General features: G+C 35.9%; 1 long non-coding RNA gene across 15 annotated transcripts in view; it reads right to left on the bottom strand.

Moving 5' to 3' along the window:
• LOC112657682 (uncharacterized) overlaps nucleotides 1-26,138 on the bottom strand; it is a 176,008-nt gene that overhangs the window by 8,020 nt on the left and 141,850 nt on the right. For 5 of the 15 annotated variants that reach the window (XR_007412688.1, XR_007412691.1, XR_004817843.2 and 2 more), the window contains 3 exons: nucleotides 12,108-12,260; nucleotides 11,292-11,577; nucleotides 7,084-7,622 (listed from right to left, as the gene is read on the bottom strand). The exons of 1 other annotated variant lie outside the window; for it this stretch is intronic. This is a non-coding gene — a long non-coding RNA (uncharacterized LOC112657682). Of the gene's footprint in view, nucleotides 1-7,076; nucleotides 7,623-11,291; nucleotides 11,578-12,107; nucleotides 12,261-25,698; nucleotides 25,819-26,138 lie in introns of those variants that run through there. 9 more of the 15 variants (XR_007412692.1, XR_007412693.1, XR_007412685.1 and 6 more) reach the window with 7 other exon arrangements.

Below are 26,138 nucleotides of genomic sequence, written 5' to 3'. Positions count from 1 at the left end.
GTAGAACCATTTAGTTGAAACTTTAAAAAGAGATATGGACTTATTTTGTACCTCCAAGTTGGTAAAATGGGATCTAATAGTTGTCTTTTTTTTTCCCCAAATAAAGGAATAGAATTAGCTAAGAATACATACAGGCAAGATGTTGAGATAAAGTGCTATAAAATGAGATGAAATGGTATATTAAAAGGCAAGAATGATTAAGATTATAAGCAATTATAAAAATAAAACAACCAGATTAAAAATACTATGACTATGTGGATCACAATAAAAATAATTACCTTCAGGAATATTCTAGATAAATATTGTTAATATTTTTTTAAATATCATTTGAAATTCTCCATAAAAATGGTATAATACCATACATAGTTTTTTGCAATTTAACCTAAACATTTAACTGATATATATTTGTACATCAACAAATACAGATCTACATCATTTCTTTCAATGCTTTGAAGGATTCCATTTTATGGTATAGTGATAATTTTTAATATTTTGATTGTGCTGTTGTTCTAACTTAAGGTTTAGGGTTATGATGGTGAACAGGATTCTGTCTGCAAGTGGGAACTTCCTTCTACAGATGGTTTTCCTCTTGTAAAAATACAGCAACCAGGACCATACTCATATTCAGAGCTAAGAGACTAGGAATTCTCATGAATTAAAAGATAATTTTGTGAAGGTCAATAGGACCCAGGCAGAAGAATATTCTAATTTATTAGACTTGTCTCCTTATGTTAGATAAAACAGTTGAGCCAATGTTAGTTTGACCTGCTCTTCTCTTTCTGAGTCTTAAGGTGAAATATAGACCAAAAAGAGATGCTACCTCTGTCTCTTCTGATTAATAGCCTTGAACAGTGATTTAAAAAACCCAAAACACAGTGATAAAAAATAGTGATAAAAAAGTGGTGGACAGAAATCTGGAGAGACACTATAAATACTCTGAGCTCTGGACACACTGAGGCTGTTGCAGTCAGTATTACCTCTATTTTGCCTGAATAAAATCCTGCCCAACCTTTTCCTTCTAGATCATTCTAAGTTGGAAATCTTGTTTACTTATGTAGATGATCTATGAGCCAAGAGGAGTAAAACACATCTATTCTGAAGGGAAATACATCTGGACCAGTGAAAGTCTTACCAGGACAAGGGTGAGATGGTTTGGGGGTCGGATGGGACATGTCACTGGAAAATCGTTATAGCTCTCATTTTGCTCTTATATCCAATAATTAGAATTATTTTTCTTTTTAAATATCTGGTGATAAAAAGAGCTTAAAATAGTTGAACTATTCAGGGGGTCTGAAGAAAATTAAAACAGGCTGGATGCATCATAATTCATTTAGGTAATTCTTTATAGATAGATATTTAGTTTATTTCTGGGTCTTTCTTTTTTTCTCTTTCTTGACTGGCAAGGATTCTTGTACATAAATCCCGTCACATTTATTTGATTATACTTAAGATAATTGCCTTAAAATGCAATTGCTAAGTAAGAGTTTGCAAAACCTTAAAGTTTTTGATCCATATTTTTAAGTTGCTTTCCAAAAAAATAATAATTTATATTCCACAGAAAGTATATGAAAATAGTTGCTTTCTTAATACTGTCACCAACATTATGTGTCGCCATTATATTAAAAATAATATTTTTAAACTGTCTAATTCAAAATGTAAGAAATGGCACATCATGGCTTTGTTTTTACATTACTCTTCAGAATAATCATCATGATCATCATTATTATAGCATTTATTTAGGACTTAACTGTGTGGCCAACTGCTATGGTAATCACACATCTTTTTTTTTTTTTCCTCAGAATAGTGCAATAACATAGATTTGATTAGTTCATCTATTCATTGGCCATCATAATTTTGGAGGCAAATTTCTTTTTTTTATATTGTCAAATATTTAATATAAGTATTATTCTCTAACAAAAACAAATGAAATTTGCTAAACTTAAAATTTCTGCTTATTATTATTGAAAACATTTCCTACTCTAACAGGTTTTTCCTGTTATTTTCTTGGGGGTAAATTTCTGTTCTAGCCTTTGGCGATTTCTCTGTGTAAAAGCACACTTTAAACATTAAAGAAATCAACCTTTTCCTTATAATCTCCTTTTTTGGGGTTATGTCTTTATTGGCATTTCTATAAGTCAAAAGTAATTGACAAATCAGAAAGTGGGAGAAATAGGCTCTTACTGAGATAAAGGTGGTACAAAAATAAATGGGACAAGATGAAGAGATGATTGGAATTAGAAGTATTAATATTAAATACTTTCATATTTTCATATATATTAGTCTCTCTAAGCAACCTCTGGATTTGTAACCATGCTCCAACAGTTAGCCAACTGTACAAACCACTCAAGAAACATTTACTCTTCAATGCCTTTGGATGTGGCCACAGAGCCAAAGGGCAAAGAACTACCTTCCACCACTAAGAGTCATGGACAGTACGTAGTGCTGCTTAGAACTAAATTAGGGACTCACTTCAATACCAGGACAGGAGGTCTTCACTATCCCTGACTGGAAGAACTTGGTTATTACTCTGGAAACAATGACTGTGGTGTATTTCCTCTTTTGTGTTCCAAATCTATCACTGTTGGTGGTAAAAGAGCTTTCTTTTATACTGTAGCTGATCAGACCAAAAAGAGTCCCCTAATGGAGAGAAGTGCCCATCACCAACAGATCCTAGACTTGGAACTTGATAATACAACTGGATGGGACTTTGGCAGTTCCTCCTTAGGAAAAGGCAAGGTAAGTCATGTCAGTTTTTTTTTTTTTTATTAGTCATGTCAGTTAATATTTGGGTGGCAAAAGGGCCAGTCTGTGAGAGAAACTGCTCATTAGCGGTCCTCAATACCTATTCTCTTAGTCCTCTATAATAGACATCTTGAATTTTCACAAAATCTCTGCCTCCCTTGCACCTAGATATGGCCATGAGACTAAGTTCTGGTCAATGATATATAAATGGTAGTGTTATGTACAAATCAGGATTGTGCCTTAAAGTGGAGGAGGTATGTCCTACTCTTTTTTTTTCCTACCTTGCTTCAACTGTGGATGAGATAGTGAACCATCATGGGCCATGAGAATAAATGGAAGATCTTAGAGATGGTGCAACAACCTAGGAGTCTGGTCCTTGAGTAACATCAAGGAGCAGATGCCTTGAACCAGCATGGCACCATTTGCTTCCAGTATGGTGAGCTACAGAAAAATAAACTTTTAACTAACTTATTTTACTACTTTGGACCCCTGTTAGATATAGCTGAACCTATATTCCAATTTATGTGTGTAAGAATTATACCTTAGTGTATTTTTCCTGGTACGGTTCTGAAATGCATAGGAATTAATTTTTTGCATAAATTTTTTTTGAGAAACCAAGGTACAAGTTAAAGCACAGTTTAATTTATAATAACAGCCTAGATGAACTGACTGGGGATTTATCTTGAAACTGAGAAATGTTAAGTATATCATTTCATTTTTCATGAAAACACAGTTCAAACATCTGTTTGAAAAAATTGTTTTTAATCCTTTTATAAACGGAAGCTTTATATTTTCAAGTATTTTAATTGGTTGCTTAGAAGGTATCTTTTCCAAACAGAAATTTTTGAAGCATAGAGACTTTCAAAGAACATTTAAAAACCCAAATGGTTTACATTAAACCTGAAAATTCAGTGTTCTAAGTTTAGAGTTCTTTTAGAAAGCTCAAGAACTTATTTTTAAAAGCAAACAAACATTAACATGCATATTTGAAAATATAAATTATTAAAAAGCATATTAAAACTAATGTAAACACGGGACTTTTTTCTCTTCATTTCAAAATTTAAAAATCTACCTTTCCTTCATATTTTGCACAAATTGACAATTCTTCTAACTGTACCTTTAAAGCAGCTGTTTGACATCAGACTGGGCCAGCTTCACATTTTTGTGCCTAAGCACTTTAGCCAATCCTTTAGATTCAGCTGAGATTCCCTACAACTTCTCAGCTAAGATTTTTTCCCAAGGGCTTCGTTATTTTCTCAGACAGTAAAAATAAGAAATTCATTGAATTCCCATTAATTTGCTCCATTGAATCTCAGTTAATCCCTAAAAATGAACAATCAAAATTATCATTGCATACCAATTTTTATTTTTGAGGATTCATTACTATACAACAAATATGCTGAAGTATGGATGGACACCTGTTCATCACAAGGGAATAGAAAAACACAGTCAGACAGATGATTTAAACTAAACTTGAGGTTTTCTTGGCCAGGAGCAGGGTGCAACTGGGGTGTGTGTATGTCACCAATTCAAACCCGGCAGACGATCAAAATGAGACTTCTGTCAAGGATTCTGCGATGTGTAGACAAAGTCCCTCGCTCAGGGACTATTTCTAGTCACTAGGTCCACTTGAGAAGGTGAGTCAGGGCTGGCACACAGGTACATTGGTTTGGAGAATTCAAAAATTCTTGCATTAGTTATTGTGCAAATGTGATTCTAATTCCTAGCCTATTTCACACAGCAGAATTGGCTCTATCTCATTTCACATGATAAGAGGCACTCAACATTTTGCATTTACATCATAACCATCATATTTATCTTTTCCAAGACTGTGTCTAGCAGAAGTGATTATATAAACATGGGCCGTATGATCCTGGACTGGAGTTAGACAGATGACAGACAGCTTGTTACTGAAAGCTTACACTAGAGGGTTTAAAGGACTCTTACTTTAAAGATTGGCATCAGGAGATGCGGCCATGAGAATTCTGTCTTGCTGTCATTTTGTTAGACACAGTGGCTTTGAGTCAACACCCAAGCATGCTTACTGATGCATTTAAATGCAAAAGTAAATATAAAATCAGAACAACTTTTATTACCATTCATCTTCTATTTTACATATCTACAACACTTCTTGTGTCTTATATAGATTGACTACATTTTTAAAAGTCTGCTGAAGATTCTATTTACTAACCAATGCTTTACTGATTAGGCTGTTTCAATTTTTCAGTATCATTACTGATTGAATAATGCTACTGGTGAAGCTGGAAAAAGAACATCAAATAAAGCCCCAAATCAGCAGAAGGGAAACCTATTGTTTAAGATTAGAGCAGAAATAAATGATACAGAATTCAAAAATGCAGTAGAACAGATCAACAAATCTAGGAGCTGTTCCTTTGAAAGAATCAACAAAATTGATAAACCCCTAGCCAGACTTACTGAAAAGAAAAGAGAAAGAATCCAAATAAATAAAATCACGAATGAAAGAGGAGAGATCACAACCAGCACTGAATAAATACAATTATAAGACAATATTATGAGCAATTATATGCCAACAAATTGGGCAATCTGAAAGAAATGGATAAATTCTTAGAAACATAAACTACCAAAACTGAAACAAGAAGAAATAGAGAATTTGAACAGACTTGTAACCAACAGAGAACTGAATCAGTAATCAAAAACCTCCCAACAAACAACAGTCCAGGGCTGGATGGCTTTCCAGGGGAATTCTATCAAACATTTAAAGAAGTGTTAATATCTATTCTTCTGAAACTGTTCCAAATAATGGAAATGGAAGGAAGACTTTCAAACTCATTCTCTAGGGTCAGCATTACCTTTATTCCAAAACCAGACAAAGACCCCACTAAAAAGGAGAATTATAGGCCAATATCCCTTATGAACATGGATGCAAATATTCTCAACAAGATACTAGCAAATAAAATCCCACAGTACTTTGTTTTTTTGTGATTTTATTTTATGATTTTATTTATTTGAGAGAGAGAGAGAGAGAGAGATAATGAGCAGGAGGATGGGTCAAAGGGCAAGGGAGAAGCATGTTCCCTGCTGAGCAGGGAGCTGGATGTGAGGCTTGATCCCAGGACCCTGAGATCATGACCTGAGCAGAAGTCATCCACTTAACCAACTGAACCAAACAGGTGCTCCTCCAATAGAACTTTAAAAGAATTGTTCACAATGATCAAGTGGGATTTATTCCTGGGTTGCAGGGGTCATTCAATACTCATAAATCAATCAACATGATACACCACATTAATAAAATAAAGGATAAGAACCATATGATGATCCTCTCAATAGATGTAGAAAAAGCATTTGACAAAATATAGCATTCTTTTTTTTTTTTAAAAAAAGCTTTTATTTATTTATTTGACAGAGAGAGCACAAGCAGGGGGAATGGCAGAGGGAGAGGGAGAAGCAGGCAACAGGGAGCCTGATGTGGGGCTTGATCCCAGGACCCAGGGATCATGACCTGAGCCAAAGGCAGATGCTTAACTGACTGAGCCACCCAGGTGCCCACATAGCATCCTTTCTTGATAAAAACCCTCAAGAAAGTAAGGATAGAAGGAATATATTTTAACATCATAAAGGCTATATACAAAAGACCCACAACTAACATCATCTCAATGGGGAAAAACTGAGAACTTATCCCCAAAGGTCAGGAACATGACAGGGATGCCTACTCTTGCCACTGTTGTTCAACATAGTACTGAAAGTCTTAGGCTTAGCAATCCAACAAAAAGAAATAAAAGGCATCCAAATCAGCAAGGAAGAAGCCAAACTTTCATTCATTGCAGATGACATCAAAACAATAGACTTCACCAAAAAATTGCTACAACTGATATGGGAATCCAGCAAAGTCACAGGATATAAAGTCAACATACAGACATCTGTTGCATTTATATATACATAATGAAGCAGCAGAAATTAAGGAATCAATCTCATCTGCAATGCACCAAAAACCATAAGATACCTAGGAATAAACCTAACCAAAAGATAAAGGATCTGCATACTGAAAACTAGAACACTTATGAAGGAAATTGAACAATACTTGAAGAAATGGAAAAACATTCCATGCTCATAGGTTAGAAGAGCAAATATTGTTAAAAAGTCTATACTACCCCAAACAATCTACACAAACAATGTAATCCCTTTTAAAATAACACCAGAATTTTTCATAGAGCTAGAACAAACAATTCTAAAATTTATATGGAACGAGAAAAGACATTGAATGGCTAAAGGAATGTCGAAAAACAAAAGCAAAGCAGAAGCGTCACAATTCCAGACTTCAAGCTATATTACAAAGCTGTAATAATCAAAAACAGGATGGTACTGGCACAAAAACAGACTCATAAATCACTGGAACAGGATGGAAGACCCACAAATAGACCTACAACTCTATGGAACTAATCTTTAACAAAGCAGGAAAGAATATCCTGAAAAAAGGCTGTCTAGGGACGCCTGGGTGGCTCAGTGGTTGAGCGTCTGCCTTTGACTCAGGGCCTGGTCTCAGGGTCTAGGGATCGAGTCCCACATTGGGCTCCTACAGAGAACCTGCTTCTCCCTCTGCCTATGTCTTTGCCTCTCTCTCTCTCTCTCTCTCTCAATCTCTGTCTCTCTGTCTCTCATGAATAAATAAAATCTTAAAAAAAAAGAAAGAAAAAAGGCTGTCTCTTCAACTAATGGTACTGGGAAAACTGGACAGTGACATGCAGAAGAATTAAATTGGACCATTTTCTAACACCATATACAAATAAATTCAAAAATGGATAAAAGACCTACATGTAAGACAGGAATCCATCAAAACCCTGAAGAACATAGGCAGTAACCTCTTCTATCTTGGTCTCAGCAACTTCTTATTAGACCTGTTGCTGGCGGCAAGGGTAACAAAAGCAAAAATAAACTATTACAACTTCAAGATAAAAGCTTCTGCACAGTGACGAAATGATCAACAAAACTACAAGGCAGCCTACAGAATGGAGGAAGATATTTGCAAATGACATATCTGATAAAGTTAGTATCCAAACTCTGTAAAGAACTATCAAACTCAATACCCCCAAAACAAATAATCCAGTTAAGAAATGGGCAGAAAACACGAATAGACACTTTCAAAGATGACATCCAGATGACCAACAGACACATGAAAAGATGCTCAACATCACTCATCCTCAGAGAAATACAAATCAAAACCAGAATGAGGTACCATCTCAACCCTATCAGAATTACTAAAATTAACAACACATGAAATGACAGATGTTGGTGAGGATGTGGAGAAAGGGGGAAACCTCTTATACTTTGGTGAGAATGCAAACTGATGCAGTCACTCTAGGAAATAATATGGGTACTCCTCAAAAAGTTAAAAATAGAACTACCCTACAATGTAGCAATTTCACTGCTAGGTATTTACCCAAAGGATACAAAAGTACAGACTCAAAAGGTACATGCATCCCCATGTTTATAGCAGCATTATCAACAATAGCCAAACTATGGAAAGAAACCAAGTGTCCATCAACTCATGAATGGATAAAGAAGATATGGGAATATATGGGAATATTATTCAGCCATCAAAAAGAATGGCATCTTGCCATTTGCAACAACATGAATGGAACTAGAGTGTATTATGCTAAGTGCAATAAGGAAATGAAAGACAAATAGCATGATTATACTCATACGTGGAATTTAAGAAACAAAACAGGTGAACATAGGGGAAGGAAAGGAAAAATAAAATAAAAATGAGAGGGAGGCAAATCATAAGATGCTCTTAAATATAGAACAAATTGAGGGTTACTGGAGGGGAAATGAAGGCGGGATGGGCTAAATGGATGATGGGTATTAAGGAGCACACTTGGGATGAGCACTGGGTATTATATGTAAGTGAATATGAATCACTAAATTCTACTTGAAACCAATACTACACTATATTTTAACTAACTTGAATTCAAATAAAAACTTAGAAGAAAGAAAAGAAAAGGAAAGTAGAAGTCCTTGGCTTTGAAAAAAAACAAAACAAAAAACAAAGATTAAACAAAACCAAAAAAACAACGCTCCTGGTGAAATCACTCCTTCCCAAGCTTTAACTCTTATCAGGATTTGAGAGATGGCTACAGAAAGGGACTCTACATAGATGCAGATGTGGCACAGAACAACTTCAGGGTTGCAATTTATGCTAGCCTCTGAAAATGCTGCCCTTGGAGTTGGGTCATGCACACCTTTCAGGCTGTATGTGATGGCCCTGGCTATAGAATTCAACATGCTTCAAGGAAGATAAACTACTTGTCAGCTTCTTGGAGAAGACCTCCCCTCCCACCTCTTTAATGTTCTTCATGTGACTCCCATGATTCCCAACAGACTGGTCTCAAGAAGGACATTACAATTAAATTGTTTACTGACTTCCTCTAAAATTGAGAAAGAATAAGAAGATTAGAAAACCTAGAAATCATTAGGATGAATTCCATCATTTGTTGATATCCTAAATCCTTGCACTCCTCCAATTCTGAATCTACAAGAACCTCAGAGTTCATTCCTCATCACTCTGACCCTTACTTGGTAGAATGCCTTACTAAGACCTGATTAGGTACCAGCTAAAGGCAATACCTGGGGCGGGGGGAGGTTACAGTTGCTGTCCAGATGTCGGGGCAATGCTATCAAGTTGAGAACAAGCAATTTATTTGGGAGGTGAATGAGGAAATGCTGGTAAGGGGGTGAGGAAAAGAGACTGAGAAGTGAAAGAAGACCATAAAGGATGCATTTTCTAGTATGTTAATATTGTGGCCAACTGGGGCTCAATCCCACTGAGGATCTTTGTTTTGGAGGCAGTATTGGACATTTGTCAGAGTCCTCTCTGAGGGGTTAGGAAGGTGGAGTTTTTCACTAGTTCCTCAGGTATTTATTTTGTGGCTGCTTTCAGAGATATTAGCCCTTTGACACTTCCGCCTTGTCCTTTGTAATGACTGGTCCTGCTCCCAAAATCAGATAAGACTTTTACTACAGAGAGGTAGGTACTTGGGCAAGTACCAATAATGTCTGCTCCAGAGGTCATCCATGGCTACATTTTTCAGGTATGTGGGCTAATAAATTTCTCATTTTTCTCTAAGAAAATTTTGTTTAAGGAAATTTATATTACTTTTAACCAAATGAATTCTGACTAATCCATATAGCAGACATATATTGCATACCTACATATACTATAAAATTGTGAGAAATACTAAAATGAGTGTGATGCAGGACCCATATCAAACATAATAATTACCATGATTTATAACACTTAGCACTTCTTAATAGTTTTCGTTTGAATTTAGTGGCCATCTGCCATACATTTGGTCTCTATGTTAGTCATTTACATGGTACTAAAAATAGTTACATTTTATTGAGCCCTTAAGTTGAGCCAAGATTTTTAATTGTATTATTTTGTTTAATATGTATATTATTTTATTTGGCAAGGGAGGAATTAAGGTTGCCAAAAACTGACCTTGAGGTGGGGAGATTACTCTGGATTATCAGAGTGGGCACAATATATTCACAAGGGTCATTTTAAGTAAAAAAGGGAGGCAGGAGAGGCAGAGTCAGGGAAATTTGAATATGGACACTGCTGACATTGAAGATGAAGAGGCGCAAGCCAAGGAATGCAGACAGTCTCTATAAATTGGAGAATACATGAAAATGGATAACTCCTTAATGCCTCCAGAAAGAATATAGCCCTGCTGACACCTTCACTTTAGCTCAGTGAGACCCATTTTGAATTTATGACCTCCAGAATTATAACCATAAACTTGTGTTCTAAGCCCTTAAGATTGTGGTAATTTGTTACAGGAGCCATGGGAAATTAATCCATTGTAACCAAGGGTAGGGGGACCATCTGTAGAATTAGCTATTCCCATGGAAATAATCGTGGTGTTGATATGAGATCACATAGAAGGGTTCTACATTACCACTCAGATGCTGAAGGAGTATTGCCTAAGCACACCATGAAACATGCAGATAAGGAAAAAGAATCTATTTAAAGCTAGGACTGCTTAGAGATGTTCTATTTGAGTGGAAGCTTATCCTGGTAAGTTACAGTCTAGTCTTGGGTAAAGACTTCCCAGCAGGTTATTTTCTCCTAATAGCATAATGTTTCTTGACAAATCACTGGGTGCATGTTCCTTTTTTATACTCTTACAATGAATCTAAGAATTTTTTCTTTTTTCCTTATTCATAGAGTACAATAAAAATAAAATTGGATCTGATAAATCCTATTTTACTTGAGTCTCTTTTCTTCTTGAAGTCTAATACTATTCTTTGGACATAGACTAGCAAATAATATACCATGAACCTAGAAAAACATGTTACCACTTTTATTATTTTAATGTAAGTTGAAATATCTGCAAATAGGGAGATTAAACTTATGGTCTTTTGAAGAGTATCTATCATTTCTATATTAGTGCATTTGGTATTTCAAAGTATATATTCCAACTGGTATATTGATTTGAATATATATATATATATATTTGAGAAAATGTTTCTAATTATTCTATGGTACTTCCAAAATACATTTTTCTTACCTTGTAAATCAAATAATGAGAAAGTTATTCCACAGTGCCAAGGGCTTGTAGTATAGAGATCTGATTCAATTTCTTTTCATTTTTTAAAAATCTCATTCAGTTTCTGATGGAAGCAGTTGGTTTGATCTGATGGGAATAGCTGCATAAAAATCAAGGCTATCTCTGAAGAATTCCTCTGAGAATCAGGACAATCATTTGGCTCTATTGTTAGGTCTCATATTAGAATCAGGTCTCATCAAGATAATGGCTGTTTTTCTACTCAATAGATAGTTTTTATTCCTTCATGCTGAGCAGCATGGAGAAGAATAAGAAATGAGGATTAGAAAAAGACCTCAGGGTAGAAAATCCATCCAAATTCATCTGGATTGGGCAAACTAATAACGCATGTTTTTGAACTTATAGAAATATTTACCAAAAATAAGCTATCCTGGATTCATCTGCCTTTAAATGCAGCATATGAGTGATTAAACAGTGGTATTTGAACAAAGTTCCCTCTTCTACTCTTAAGTTGACTGACATTCCCCAGAAACAAATTCCACCACTCCTATATTTTCACAGACTGGGATACTTTTTGTCAGGATATAATTGGAGTTCAAATTTCATTTTGTCTTGTGTGAATATTTTGGGATTGTTTACTTCTGTGTATTTGTTTAAATATAAGATTTTTGTTTGTTTGTTTGTTTATGGGGAAGAGACCTTTCTTATTTGTTTTTAGTTTTGGGGAGGAGACAAGCCATCTAGCCTCCTATGCCTCTTGTTCCACGTTTCTTTACTTATCTAACAGGGATGGTTGCTTTCCAGTCTATAGATACGTACAATTGATTGCTTTTGTGGGCTACCACTTGATGGGAGTGAAGATATTTCAAGCTTTGGAAACAGACATTCAGGAGGAGTTGAAAGATTGCTTTTTCAGAGGCCAGAGAAGCTTTAATGAGTACATGCCGACATAACTCCAGAAGAACTTGAAATCTTTTTGCAGGTAAGAGATAAAGAGATTTTGTTTTGAGAGTTATAAATTTGCCAGTTGGGTGAAAGACAGCTATAGATAGGGACGGCTCGGTGGCTCAGCAGTTAAGTGCCTGCCTTCGGCTTGGGGCATAATCCTGGGGTCCTGGGATTAAGTCTCCACATTGGGCTCCCTGCATGGAGCCTGCTTCTCCCTCTGCCTAGGTCTCTGCCTCTCTCTCTCTCTCTATGTCTCTCATGAATAAATAAAATCTTTTTTTAAAAAAGACAACTATAGATAGAAGATTTTACAGAATGCCTTCCTGTGTGTTTTACCTAAACTTGCATAAATAATAGCAATAGTTTAGTGTCATCTGAAGAGAGAGGGAAAAGAGATAAGCCCTTCCAGTGATGGGAAACAGTAAGAGAAGGCAAAGGGATAAGATAGGTACAGGCAAGAGGAATAATTACAGAGCAGATGCAGCAAGGGCATAGGAACTCTGAAAGATACTGAGAGTCAGGGAAGAGGTAACTAGCATTGGACTAACACTTCCATTGACAACAATTATAAGGCAAAACAAACAAACAAAAAACAAAACAACTGAAAACGCACAGGAGTATAAGCAAAGAAGGTAGGATCCATAAAGGGAAGGACCATTTAAAGCAAGCACATGAGCCAAGTTCCACATTTCCTCATCTTTTGGTCTGTGAGTGACTTTCCAGTTAACTTGGTGAGAAGCACTGAAGTCCTAGCATAAAGCTGAAGCTTTACGAAGTTGGAGTAACAAGTCAGAACGTGGAGTTCTAACACTGGTTGCAATTTGAAAAGAAAATCCCAGAGAGGAGGAATCCTCAAAGTGAGAACCCATAAATGCCAAATCTGCCATGAATTCCTCTCGGGCTGTTGTCTGACTCCTTAGTCATCCACGTGTAGAGTGAGACCTCAGAAAAACAAATGAAAGCAGCATCTGTGATTCTAAAGAGTAGAGACTTTAGCAGCCATCAGTTGCTGAGGAGATGGAAATTAGAGTTCAAGCCTCACCAGGTTAGAGGGGATTTGTAAATACCCTGAGTTCTCTGTTGAGATCCCAGAAACACCGCATCCTAGAAGTAAAACTGAAAATACAGCAAGCTCTAACAAAGGATAAAATTAACTCTCACCAGGATTAAAGTGATCTGCTGGTATTCCATCTGACTGCCAACTAAAACCCCAAGCCCTCTTTTTTTAAGGAAGAAAACAACATCCAGAGTCTTTACAAATTTTCATATACAATGGCCAGCATCCAATTAGAAATTAGAATATGATTAAAAATAGGAACAATTGGTGGGAATGTAAGCTGATACAGCCACTCTGGAAAACAGTATGGAGGTTCTCCAGAAAGTTAAAAATAGAGCTATCCTACAATCCAGCAATTGCACAACTGAGTATTTACCCCAAAGATACAAATGTAGTGATCTGAAGGGGCACCAGCACCCCAATGTTTATAGCAGCAATGTCCACAATAGCCAACTATGAAAAGAGCTCAGATGTCCATTGACAGATGAATGGGTAAAAAAGACGTAATATATATATTGATACATAATATATATGCATATATATATATATATATATATACACAATGGAATATTACTCAGCCATCAACAATGGGTGTGGAACTAGAGTGAAGTGAAATAAAATAGGTCATTTGCGAAGTGAAATAGGTTAATCAGAGAAAGACTATTTTTAGTTTAATTTAGTTTTATTTTTTAAATTAGAATGCCAAGTATTTAAATTAGTATAGCATGGAACTTTGTCTACATAAGTCACAACCCCTTCAACCTGCAAATTCAGAACCTGCTTTTATTTTTAAGATGACATTTCACCAATACATGCAGTTTTCCCTTTATTTGTGCTTTTAGATCATTTTTGTCTTCCACAACAGATTCGATGTGCCTTTTCTCTTTAGTGGGTGGTCTTGGCAATGGAATTTCCATTTAGTCTTCCAACATACTAGTGAGATAAGTAACAAAGCAAGGACTGGTCAGACTTTCCGGAACTCCTGAAGAACCAAGATGTCTACAAGTTTCTCTGGAATTCAGCTAGAACTTGGCTAGAGAATTTTGTGATTTTAATACAAAAAGTTACCATAGGTTTCTGCTGAATTTTAGACAATTCTATGATATTTTAATTTCAACTAAGAGTGATTGGGTTTTAGAAAAAGAATCAACGTAACTTAAGAGAGCCATTACCAAAGACCCTCAGGAGATTCCTGGGAAATACCAGTTTAGACTGCCAGAGGCCTCTGGCACTGCTGTGGAAATTTTCTTCTCTTGAGACAAAGATGGTTAATAGGTTGTGACTGTTATTCTCAGTTTGGCATGCTCAGATATATTTCCTTCACTAAAAATAGGATACATATTCACACGTATGGAGAATGTGATGCCTGCAAATTCTGTTGAACAATATCTGTTTAAAAACCATTCTCACTTGCTTATTATATTTCAATAAAACAATTGAGAGAATCTTGGACTTTTAGGGGCCCACATGAGGTCCAACTGTTGGGATTGGAAGTCATCATGACCCATGGTTTCAGCCCTGAGGATAATAACAACAGGGGTCTGAATGATCACCTCCTTTGGCCTGTGGCTTGGTAGTGTTCACAGAAGTCCAGGTGATTGGTGGACGTAGAGGCAAGATGGAATCACTCATGCCAAAAAGGGCCATAAGCAGCCAAAGGCACTGCTGCTAAGATTAGTTATTGCTGAAACCAGCACAGGCTGCTGATACCCAGGACTGAAAACCAGCAGAATTAGAAGAGGCCTGCAAAGGCCCAAGACTGATTAAGCAGCTTTCAAAAGGGATAACTTTTGCAGCAAACTGTCAGACTCTCCAGACGCTGACCCTTCCATGTCTAACTGCATCAGAAAGGCAACTGCCGACTACGGCTCTGTCTGACTGATCTCTGGACATGACAGAGATCCTCTAGGGCTTGAACATAATAAGCAGCCTGTTCAAAGAGCTGACCCAGGTTGGACCGATTCCTCATCTCACCCATTCACTCCTGCACTGACTCTGCTTTTGGTTCAAAAATTTCTTACCCCTTGTTGTATCTTGTTTGTTGTGACCTTGTATTATGCTTTGCTATGTGTGATGCACAGGAAGCTAAGTTAAATGTGGAGTGAAATGTCGTTGGATTTGGAATCCTGAACCTGCTTTACTATTACATCAACACTTGCTTTATGACTGAATGAAGCTGACATTGTAGAAAGACACAACTCACGTACGGACCATCATAGACTGTTTGTAACAGTGGTCATGAATTTTGTCATCTGATTCCTAAGCCACTCCAGTTCTGGGCCACAATAGATGAATAATTTTAACTTCAGGCAGTCCAACTGCATTTATTGGTTCTGTGTAACAGGGAGTTAAGAGAGGTGAAACCACTCTTAAGGTAGTTTATCTATCTAGAGATGGAAACTCTATCATTTGATATTCTGATATTTTCATCTTGTTGAGACAGAATCAAAGTACCAGCTGGCCTGAAAAATGGAGGCAGTCCTCACTTTGTAGTTCTGTAAATAGTCAATAAGCCTACTTTGCCTCTATTCTTGAAGCACATTCTTTTAAACAAATGTGAGTTAAGGCAAATCATGAATTTATATGAGTTCAAGAATGACTTTAAATGGGCATGAAAGCCTCACATTGCAAATGACTTTAGCATTGCTTGGGTGTTTAAAATATCACCATGGGCAACCAAGGGAGCTTTTGTGAGAACTCTACAAAAAATTGTGAAACTTTGGTAAGGCATTCTTACCGCCCCCCCCCCCCCCGCCTGTGTGTGTGTGTGTGTGTGTGTGTGTGTATGTGTGTGTGTTATACTGCATTTCTATTCTTTTATATCACTGAAAATAAAAATGGAAATTTTAAGAACCATGGGCATAGTAGGGATAAAATTGTCAACTGTGTGTGTGTGTGTGTGTGTGCACATGTTTCACAAAACAACCCCAAATCCACAATTTTGTAAAATGAAATTTTGTTAAATCTTTTTTTTTTTTTGAGATTTTATTTGTTTATTCATGAGAGACAGAGAGAGAGAGAGACAGAGACAGAGAGAGAGAGAGAGGCAGAGACACAGGCAGAGGGAGAAGCAGGCTCCATGCAGGAAACCTGATGTGGGACTCAATCCCGGGACTCCAAGATCACGCCCTGGGCCAAAGGCAGGTGCCAAAGTGCTGAGCCACCCAGGGATCCCCCAAATTTTGTTAAATCTTGTGCTTTACATGAGGCACCCAAATATCAACATGTATAGGTTAAAATTAGATTCAGGGGCAAGATTGACTTACTCAATCTCGACTATATGCAAATAGCAAATCTCTCCATTTTTCTTTTTGTTATCCTATAAATAGGTGTTATAAAGAGTTATGGCAGAATCCACAAAAAAATTTTTTTTTCCAGCAATATATGATTAATTTCCCATCTCATTGAATATACCTCCACAATGTAATTCTTAAAAACTGCTAAGTATTTTATTGGGCCATTTTACTCAGCATATCCCTTCTAATGTTAGTTATTTATGTTAGTTCCAATTATTCACTCAAATAATGCTTTAATGATATTCTTATATACTTTTCTGATCATTTTATTAGGAGAAATTCCTGGATGTAAAATGACTGGATAATATTTTTAAAAGTTATATGTCACAACAACACATTAAAAACAAAACATCAAAAAGTACATGTTTCAAGGAAGAGTAGTATTGGGCAGATGATAAATTTGTCTTTTATCAACCATAATGCTGGGGGTCAATTGCTCCCATAAATCCTATGGGTCAGATATTTTGTGTCTTCTATGCTTTATTGGAGAATCCTCTATTACATTCCTGAAATTTGTGAATAGTGGAATATCACAACAATTTTCCAGACTTAGGAAATATCTTCAGAATATGGGAATGAAAGAGGTAAACTTTACTAATTTTTTTTTTTTTTGGTTTTCTTATATGTGCTTAGATTCATAACCTTACATTGAAAAAATACACACATTTAATAAATTCCTGTCAAATATATACTAAAAATTATCTAACTAAAAAGTTAAATATATACTAAAGGAATCTGCATATATATGTACGTACATGTGTGTGTGTATGTATTCGGTATGCTTCCCCTGGCCCTATTTTTATGGAATTCCTAGATCAAGAAAAGGGTATTCCTACCAAAATAACTACAGTGCTTTATTTTTCTTCTTCAGAAAACAGAAGTATTACATCAAAGAACACTTGTAGAATACTATATGATTAAAGTATGTATGTAGATTTATATGCATTTATTTACAACCATGGTTTTCTTTCTTTGATATCCTGAATCACTTTATGAGCTAAGTACAGTAAAACCTAATATGTAGATTTCCTCCAGGAGGTTATCATCTTGCATTCAGTTCTTCTAATTATAGGTTCTGAGCTCTCTTGCCCCATAATCCTTCCCTCAATTCTGGTAAGGGCAAGAAATTATTTAAGGCTATAGATTACAAAAGTATATTATTGGAAGAGCTGTTGGGAAAACTGGTAGGCTATTTGTGTTAAGTTGGGCAAAATGCGATAGAAAGAGAGATGATGTGGGTGGATAGTCCATTCCTGGTGCTATAGGTGTCCCAGAAAGAGGTAGATAGAGAGGACAAGGATAGGAAAATGCTCGCTCTTATTGCCAGGAGGGTCTGTTTCAGGTATTCCTGGGACCCAGGCTGCACCTTAGCAACAACCCTTTAAGTCATAACTAATCTAGTTGAAGTGGACAAGTGAGGCAGGATGCTCCTTTCCCTTCTTCTCTGGACTCATACCCACTGGCTTGAGAGTGATAATTAAAAGGTCTGCTTGATGTCTAAACAGCCCTGCTCTAAGCCAGCTGCTCCAGGTCTTCTCAAAACAGAGCAGTGCTGAGTAAGAGTGGGTCCTAGCTAGGTGTTACTTCCCTAGTCCCAAGGAAGGGAAGTCCAGAGAAAGAAACTCCTGGGAGATTATTTGGCTAATTAGTCTACAGTAGTGGTCAGTGAATACTCTTATTCTTGACCCATTCCTACTAGCAATTCTTTCTTGGGGATGAATAGAAGAAAGGCAAGAGCTTTGAGCATTCCTTAGGGACCAAAAATTCTCTGTGAAATAATTCAACCAGAGAAATTTCTTTCCCCTTCAAGCAAGGAGATCATATAGCACCTGCACAGATTTTATCCATTTTTTTCCCCATGAAAATGGGGGAATGTTACAGACACTTGTAATTATGTCTGGTATCAAAATTTGGTTGTTTCAGAAACTCAAGGTATCTTAGATGTTGCCTTCCAGAGCCTATGTGAGGCCAAGGATGTACTTTATTTATATGCTTAGAGATATGTCTAAAGAAACTCATCAGATGGAGTAACTCAAGTGCATCATATAATAGCATGACCCAAATACCATTTTATCAGTGACATAGCATACTCTGAGTTTGCTACTATTATACAAAGTTAAATAAAAGGAGCTATTAACAGTAGTTACCTTAGAAAATGAGAAATTTTAAGAAAGATTTATTTATTCATGAGAGACAGAGAGAGAGAGAGGCAGAGACATAGGCAGAGGGAGAAGCAGGCTCCCTGCTGGGAGCCTGATGCAGGACTTGATCCCAGGACCCTGGGATCACAAACTGAGCCAAAGGCAGACACTCAACTGCTGAGCCATCTGAGTGCCCCAGAAAGTGAAATTTTGACTATTAACCTCTTCTTGTTCTCAAGGCTCCTTAGCAGTCTCAAATGTATACTAAAAGTTTGCTATTTCTTTCACTTTCCTCTAATTCTGCCCTTTTCTATGGGTTCATTATATAGGCCTGATTAATTCTAAAGTTGAATAATGACTCTCTGTTTTCAAAGTTCAGAGAAAAAAGACATAGAAGAATTTTATTACAACAGCTCCATATTCCAACAAATTTAGAAAGTACTGTAAATCTTACAATGCAATGTGATCATTGCAATAAGCATATTATATAAACACTAAAATTTAAGACAATGTTGACAAGACATTCCTTTACAATACTAAATCAAAAAATATGTATAGCCTTTAGCAGTGTCTGTCCTATATGAGGTACTCTAAGAGTAAAAGTTTAAAACATGTTATTTCTTTTTTTAAAATTTTTAAATTTATTTATGATAGTCACACACACAGAGAGAGAGAGAGAGAGAGAGAAGCAGAGACAGGCAGAGGGAGAAGCAGGCTCCATGCACCGGGAGCCCGACATGGGATTTGATCCCGGGTCTCCAGGATCACGCTCTGGGTCAAAGGCAGGCGCCAAACTGCTGCGCCACCCAGGGATCCCTAAAACATGTTATTTCTAATGTTAGTTTACTTATCTGTCTCTTCTCCCTTTCTCCCACAAAACTATAATCTCTGTGTGGACAAACTGTCTTTGTTTTACTTTGTATCTTGAGTATCTCTCATAATACTAATAGAAAACAATAAGTACTTACTGGATGAATTTGAATTATATCATAAGAATTTAATTAATTAATATGATACAGAATTGTAAATGGAAATATCCAATTTTCAGATTGGAAAATTCATTTACTTTGGCTTATAATTTGAGGTGGTGGGAAATCTCTTAACAAAATATGATCAGTTTCTTTACCTCAAAAAGTTAATGTCCAAATAGTGATTGCTCATCCTATCTTTTTGCACAGCCAATGGGACCCAGAGCTGGAGGAGGGAGGGAGCCAGTCACAAGGCAAAATAATATTATAGTCTGAGACATAGGGAGGGCAGGAAGGAAGGGATTGTTTTACATGAAGACAATGTGAAGTGCAACAAAATGCATGAAGAGATAAAACTGAATTAAAGGATAAGTAACAGAGATTTACAAGGAAGATGATTCAATTGACTGAGCTGGGAAACACTCCTAGATGCAAAGGAAGTCTGTGAATCAGAGTACAGTAGAATACACCAAGCAAGGAAAGGATCTGTAAGGTGCAAATGGTGATTTAGTCCTCAATAGTTGTCTGACTAATGTTGGGTTGCTTTTAACATTTCTCACCCTCCTTTCCTTTGCTCCCTACTCCCTTTCTCCTTCTTTGCTTCATTCTTCCCTTCCTTTCTTTCTCCTTCCTTCCTCTTTTCTTCCTCCCTCACTTCCCCTCCTCTCCTTGTCCCTCTCACTCTTCCTTCCTTCTTTCTTTTCTTATTTTTCTTCTTTTTTAAGAGAAAAATTAAAATTTACACACTTTTTTTTCCTTGGTAACTGGACTTGTCATTTTCATTCTGCTACTATCGTTACTTTTCATGCATACAAAGGGCTGGACTTATAAGGAAGAACTGTATTTTGCATTTATCTCCTTAACTACCATTGGGTTTGGTGACTATGTATTAGGTAAGTCAATTGAAATCTTGGAATTCTATTAGATTCATAGCCAGAGAATTAACAAGATAGGTATAACCAGAAATACAGCATTTATTTATAGGAGTTAGGGTAGAAGCCAAAACTATTTTGCAAACTCCAATCATCTGACAATCCATGAAAGAATCTAAAATAATTCCTTTCTGTCCAACTTTCTCCTTTGTTGAGGCCATACAGTACACTAATTATGGGAAAATGGAACAGAGGAAATCCTTTTAAAGCATGTCAGCACTTGCTCACACAGGTACCTAAAATTCATGTGTAATAAAAATACCAGTATAGAAGATAAATCCTATGCAACATGTAATGAGTGTCTTTTCCAATAGATAGGTCCATTTTCACTTTAGAATAAATATATTTTATAAGGAGATATATAAATATACTATATAAAAATCCCCAGACATTAAATATTGACGTACATATCTAAAATTCAACAGTAACATATCAAAAAAAAGTATTTGGTAGGAAGGATTATTTTTATAAAGGCTTTTCGAGTTTATAAATTATTTAAAGGAACAAACAAACCTCTAGGCTATATGTTTTGGGAAATTACCAATGTTCGTGGCTCATCACTGCCTCAAATTAACATCATCATATTAAGAATTATTCTTACTATCAACATATTTTTTAAAAAGTTAGCCCAAAGAATATAGGTACACCACCCTACTTTGCATGCATGCATATATCTCAAACTTACATAGAAGAATCCGTATTCTACATAATAAGGACAAAGACAAGAAGCAGAACATTGATGTGTGTTCTACCACAATCTATTTGTGTCAACTTGGACAATCTACTTGGCCAACAGGATTCAATTTGATCCCAATATAAAATAGCTGGGGTGAGGGAAACTTTGAACTAGTTGATTTTTTTTCAATCAACTAGTCACCAGGGGATCCCTGGGTGGCGCAGCGGTTTGGCGCCTGCCTTTGGCCCAGGGCGCGATCCTGGAGACCCGGGATCGAATCCCACATTGGGCTCTTGGTGCATGGAGCCTGCTTCTCCCTCTGCCTGTGTCTCTGCCTCTCTCTCTCTCTGTATGACTATCATAAATAAATTTAAAAAAATAAAAAAAAACTAGTCACCCAACTAACCTAGTAATCAGTATTTCTTGAGACTTTCTTAACCATGTGAAAGTCTTAAGTGATGTGTGCTGATCATGACTAAAACTCGGCTCCTGTTTATAAAGAACACACATTGGAGTAGGGAAGATTTAAACATATAAATAGACAATTACAAGTTGCAATAAGCCATAATTGAGTTAAATGTCTAAGTGCTATGATGGCATCAAGGAAGACAAAGATGTTTTTTTTTTTTTAATTTATTTATGATAGTCACACACACACACACACACACACAGAGAGGCAGAGACACAAAAACAAAGATGTTTTTGATCATGAGTGAAATTTTGTAATTCTTATTTTATTTTGGATTATAAAAAATAAAAATACAAAATCTCAACTATCCTCCCCAAATCTTTCATTTTCAAAATCTCTCATTATGTAGTATTTGATATATTCAAAACAATTTATACAATCACATAAGTTTAAAAAAGTAATAAACATCCATGATCTCACTACATGACTTGTGGTGTAGAACCAATGACAATATAATTGAAGCTATCTGTTTGTACCTCCCCAAGCCTATCCTCCTGGCTCCCCAGAGGGAACAGCTATATCCATTCATTTTGCTATTGTATAGTACCAAGTTATTTTTTAAAGTAGTTACTCAATTTCTAGAAGTACATTTGAGTTTCCATTTTTCCATATTTTCACTTTAATATTGTCAGATTTAAAAAATTTTATATCCATATAATGGGTATAAAATACTATCTCATTGTAGTTTTACTTCACTTATTCCTGATTACCATTGAGTTAAGTAGGTTATGTTTCTGGCCATTCTTGGCTTTTTCTTTTTTTTTTTTTTAATTTTTATTTATTTATGATAGTCACAGAGAGAGAGAGAGAGGCAGAGACACAGGCAGAGGGAGAAGCAGGCTCCATGCCCCGGGAGCCCGATGTGGGATTCGATCCTGGGTCTCCAGGATCGTGCCCTGGGCCAAAGGCAGGCGCCAAACCGCTGCGCCACCCAGGGATCCCTATTCTTGGCTTTTTCTTTGTGAATTGCCTCTTCATGAATTTTGAAGAGTTTTAAAAAAAATTCCATTTTTTAATACTGGGTTATCTATATTATACTTAGTAATTTGTAGGAGTATTTTCTTTTTTAGTAAATTCTGAATGTTAATCCATTTTCAGTTATATTTATTGAGGATATCACATCCAGTTTGTGGCTTATTTTTACTCGTTAGGGTAACTTTTGATAAACAGAAGCTCTTAATATAGTTCATCTTTTTCTCTTATTATCACCATTTTTTCAACTTGTTTTAGAAATTCTTCCATACCCCAAGGTGACAAAGATATTTTCTGATTAATATACTTAAATAAAATTAATTGAAGACCTAACTGGTATAAGTGGCTGCTCTAATCATTGTGAGGAATATGAAAATATAGTCACTGTCTTAAATGGTAATTAAACATTGACTAATTTTAGATATAAATAAAATATGAGTGCCTATTGTGTGCCAGTCACTCTGGTAAATGTTTTGAATAATGAAAATGTTTTGAGCACTAATATGTTAAATACTTTGCATTCATCATTTTATCTCATTTTCACAATAATCTCTGAAGTAGGTAAATAATACCATTTTACAGATGAAGCAATAAATCTATGATAATTTGCCCAAGCCACTTAGCAGGTTAAGTGCTGAACATAGTTCACTCAAACACAGTAATGTTCCTAGGTCATCTTCTAAATACATGAGAAAAAACAAATAAATTTACCATTTATATCTGAAGAACTGCTAGGTACAGGGCACTGATTTATGTCTTTTGGTGTCTATCTGTCATTTATATAGATAAATGAGTACCACGGTTAGGATCAAAGTCTTTTGGGATCACAGAGGGATAAGCTTAGGCTATGGCTGAAGAGAATCAGTGTTGACATCAATAAGAAAGTGAAAATGACCTATGTCTGGATGGCTGAAGATGACTCCAGTAGGTCTAACATGTTAGGAGGTTGGGGGTAAAGGCACAAGATTTGATAGTGCCTAGAAAATGGAGAATTGAAAAGAGACCAGTAGGGCAAGAGTTGAGATTGAGAATATAACATTTGATGATTAGAGAAGGGAGCTGCATTATGGGAAGAAAGAGTGATGATGGCATAAGATTGAGCTGAGAAGTTTAGGAGATAAGAGAAACTCTGAAAGTTTATAATGCTCAGAGTCTGTTCATTACAAGGACAGTTTCTTGGTGTTGGACACTGGACAAACATGTCAATAATGGGGAGCAGGAACTAGTTAAGTTTCCAAATGGAATTGTGAAGTGGGGAGAAATCATTTAGGTAGACTCAAAATGTCCACTCAGGTGTAAAAGTCTTAAAATATGAATTAATCACTGACCATTATTGTGCTAGAGAATAAACCAAGGACTCCATATTTTGGTATAAATATTTGAGTGAGGGATCTAGCCTGACAATATCTACCCTGTTTTTAGGCCTTTTAACCTGGGTAGGAAGCAGCAGCAGCTTTGGCATGGTGTTATGAATACTTAGGATACCCTCATAGAGTCTGTGAAGACTGAGAGAGATGGCTATTGTGTCTAATGCACAGAAACCAACATGAAGAGTCAAGGAAAATAAAGAAATAAGGAAATATGTACCAAACAAAATTACCAGATAAATCTGTAGAAATTGACTCTAATGAAATGGAGATATAAGATTTACTCAATAGAAAATTAAAAATAATTTTTATAAAGATGGATTACCAGATCAGAAGAGCAATACATGAATAAAGTGGCAACTCTAACAGAGATAAGCAATATTACTTAAAAAATACCAAACAGGAATCATGGAGCTAAAGAATATAATAACTAAAATGAAGAATTTGCTAGAGAAGTTCAATAACACACTAAATCAGGAAGAAGAAAGGGTCAGAAAATTTGAAGACCAGTCATTGGAAATTATCCAATCAGAACAATAAAGAGAAAAAAGAATGAAAAATACTGAAGAAATCTTAAGGAACACATGGAACCTCATAAAATAGATCAATATATGCATTATAAGAGTTCCAGAAGGAAGAGAGAGAAAAGGGTCAGAAATCTTATTCAAAGAAGTAATGGCTGAAAACTTCCCACATGTTGGGAAGGAAATGGCCATCCATATCCAGGAAGCCCTGCAAAATCTAAATATGACAAATTCAAAAAAATCCAAACCTAGAGACATTATAATCAAATTTTCAAAAATCAAATAGAATATTTTTAAAATTTTGTGAGGCAGTTATTTAATAAAGACATTATACTGACATATACCTTAGAAATGAGTGAAAGAAGTTGATGAATGCTGTTTGGAAAGATGGGCAAGAGAGATTGAAGGGCAGGGCTCTATCCGAAGAAAAGTACATTCTAATTTATCTTGTCCCTTTGAATTTAGAAAAAGTCATACTGATTAGGTGCATAATTTTTGTGTGGGTGGTGAGAAGACCTAAAATCTACCCTCAAAGAGAGAAGCTTGGAAAGATCAAGAGAATAGCAATTTATCACATATAAGGGAACCCCCATGAGGCCATCAGTAGTTTTCTCAGCAGAAACTTTGCAGGCCAGAAGAGAATGGGGTGGTATATACAAAGTGCTAAAAGAAAAATAACTGCCAACCAAGAGTGCTATAACTGGCAAAACTGTCCCTTAAAAATGAGAAATAAAAAATTTCTCAGACAAAAGCTAAGGGAGTTTATCACCATTAAATCTACCTTATAAGAAATGCTGAAGAGAGTTCTTCAAGTTGAAATGAAAGAATGCTAAACAGCAATATGAAAGCATGCAAAAGTTCAAAACTTTCTAGTAAAGGTAAATATAAGACAAATACAAGATAATGTAAATTGTAATGATGATGGGTAAATCAGTTTTAATTCCAATATAAAGTTAAAAGACAAAAGCATTAATAACTATAATTATAAAAATGTGTTAATGGATATACAATATAAAAAAATTAAATTGTGGGATCCCTGGGTGGCGCAGCGGTTTAGCACCTGCCTTTGGCCCAGGGCGCGATCCTGGAGACCCAGGACCGAGTCCCACGTCGGGCTCCTGGTGCATGGAGCCTGCTTCTCCCTCTGCCTGTGTCTCTGCCTCTCTCTCTCTCTTTGTGACTATCATAAAAAAAAATAAAAAAAAATTAAATTGTGACATCAATAACAAAGTGTGTTGGGGGGAGAAGTAAAAGTAAAGTTTTGGTGTGTAATTCAAGTTATCAGCCATGTAAATGATAACTAAAAGAGAACAGGGGCAGTTATACTTAGACAAAGTAGATGTAAAAACTGTTACAAGTGACAAGAAGGTCATTATATAATGATAAAAGGGTTCAATTCACCTAGGATAATAGAACATTATAAATATATGTGTTCTAAACATCATAACACCTATATACAAGACAAACACTGACAGATAAAGTGAGAAATACAAAGCAATA

This window comes from Canis lupus, chromosome 8 (genome assembly GCF_003254725.2).
Source record: "Canis lupus dingo isolate Sandy chromosome 8, ASM325472v2, whole genome shotgun sequence".
In the NCBI taxonomy this organism is placed as follows: domain Eukaryota; kingdom Metazoa; phylum Chordata; class Mammalia; order Carnivora; family Canidae; genus Canis; species Canis lupus.
This window is presented reverse-complemented; position numbering and strand designations above follow the sequence as displayed.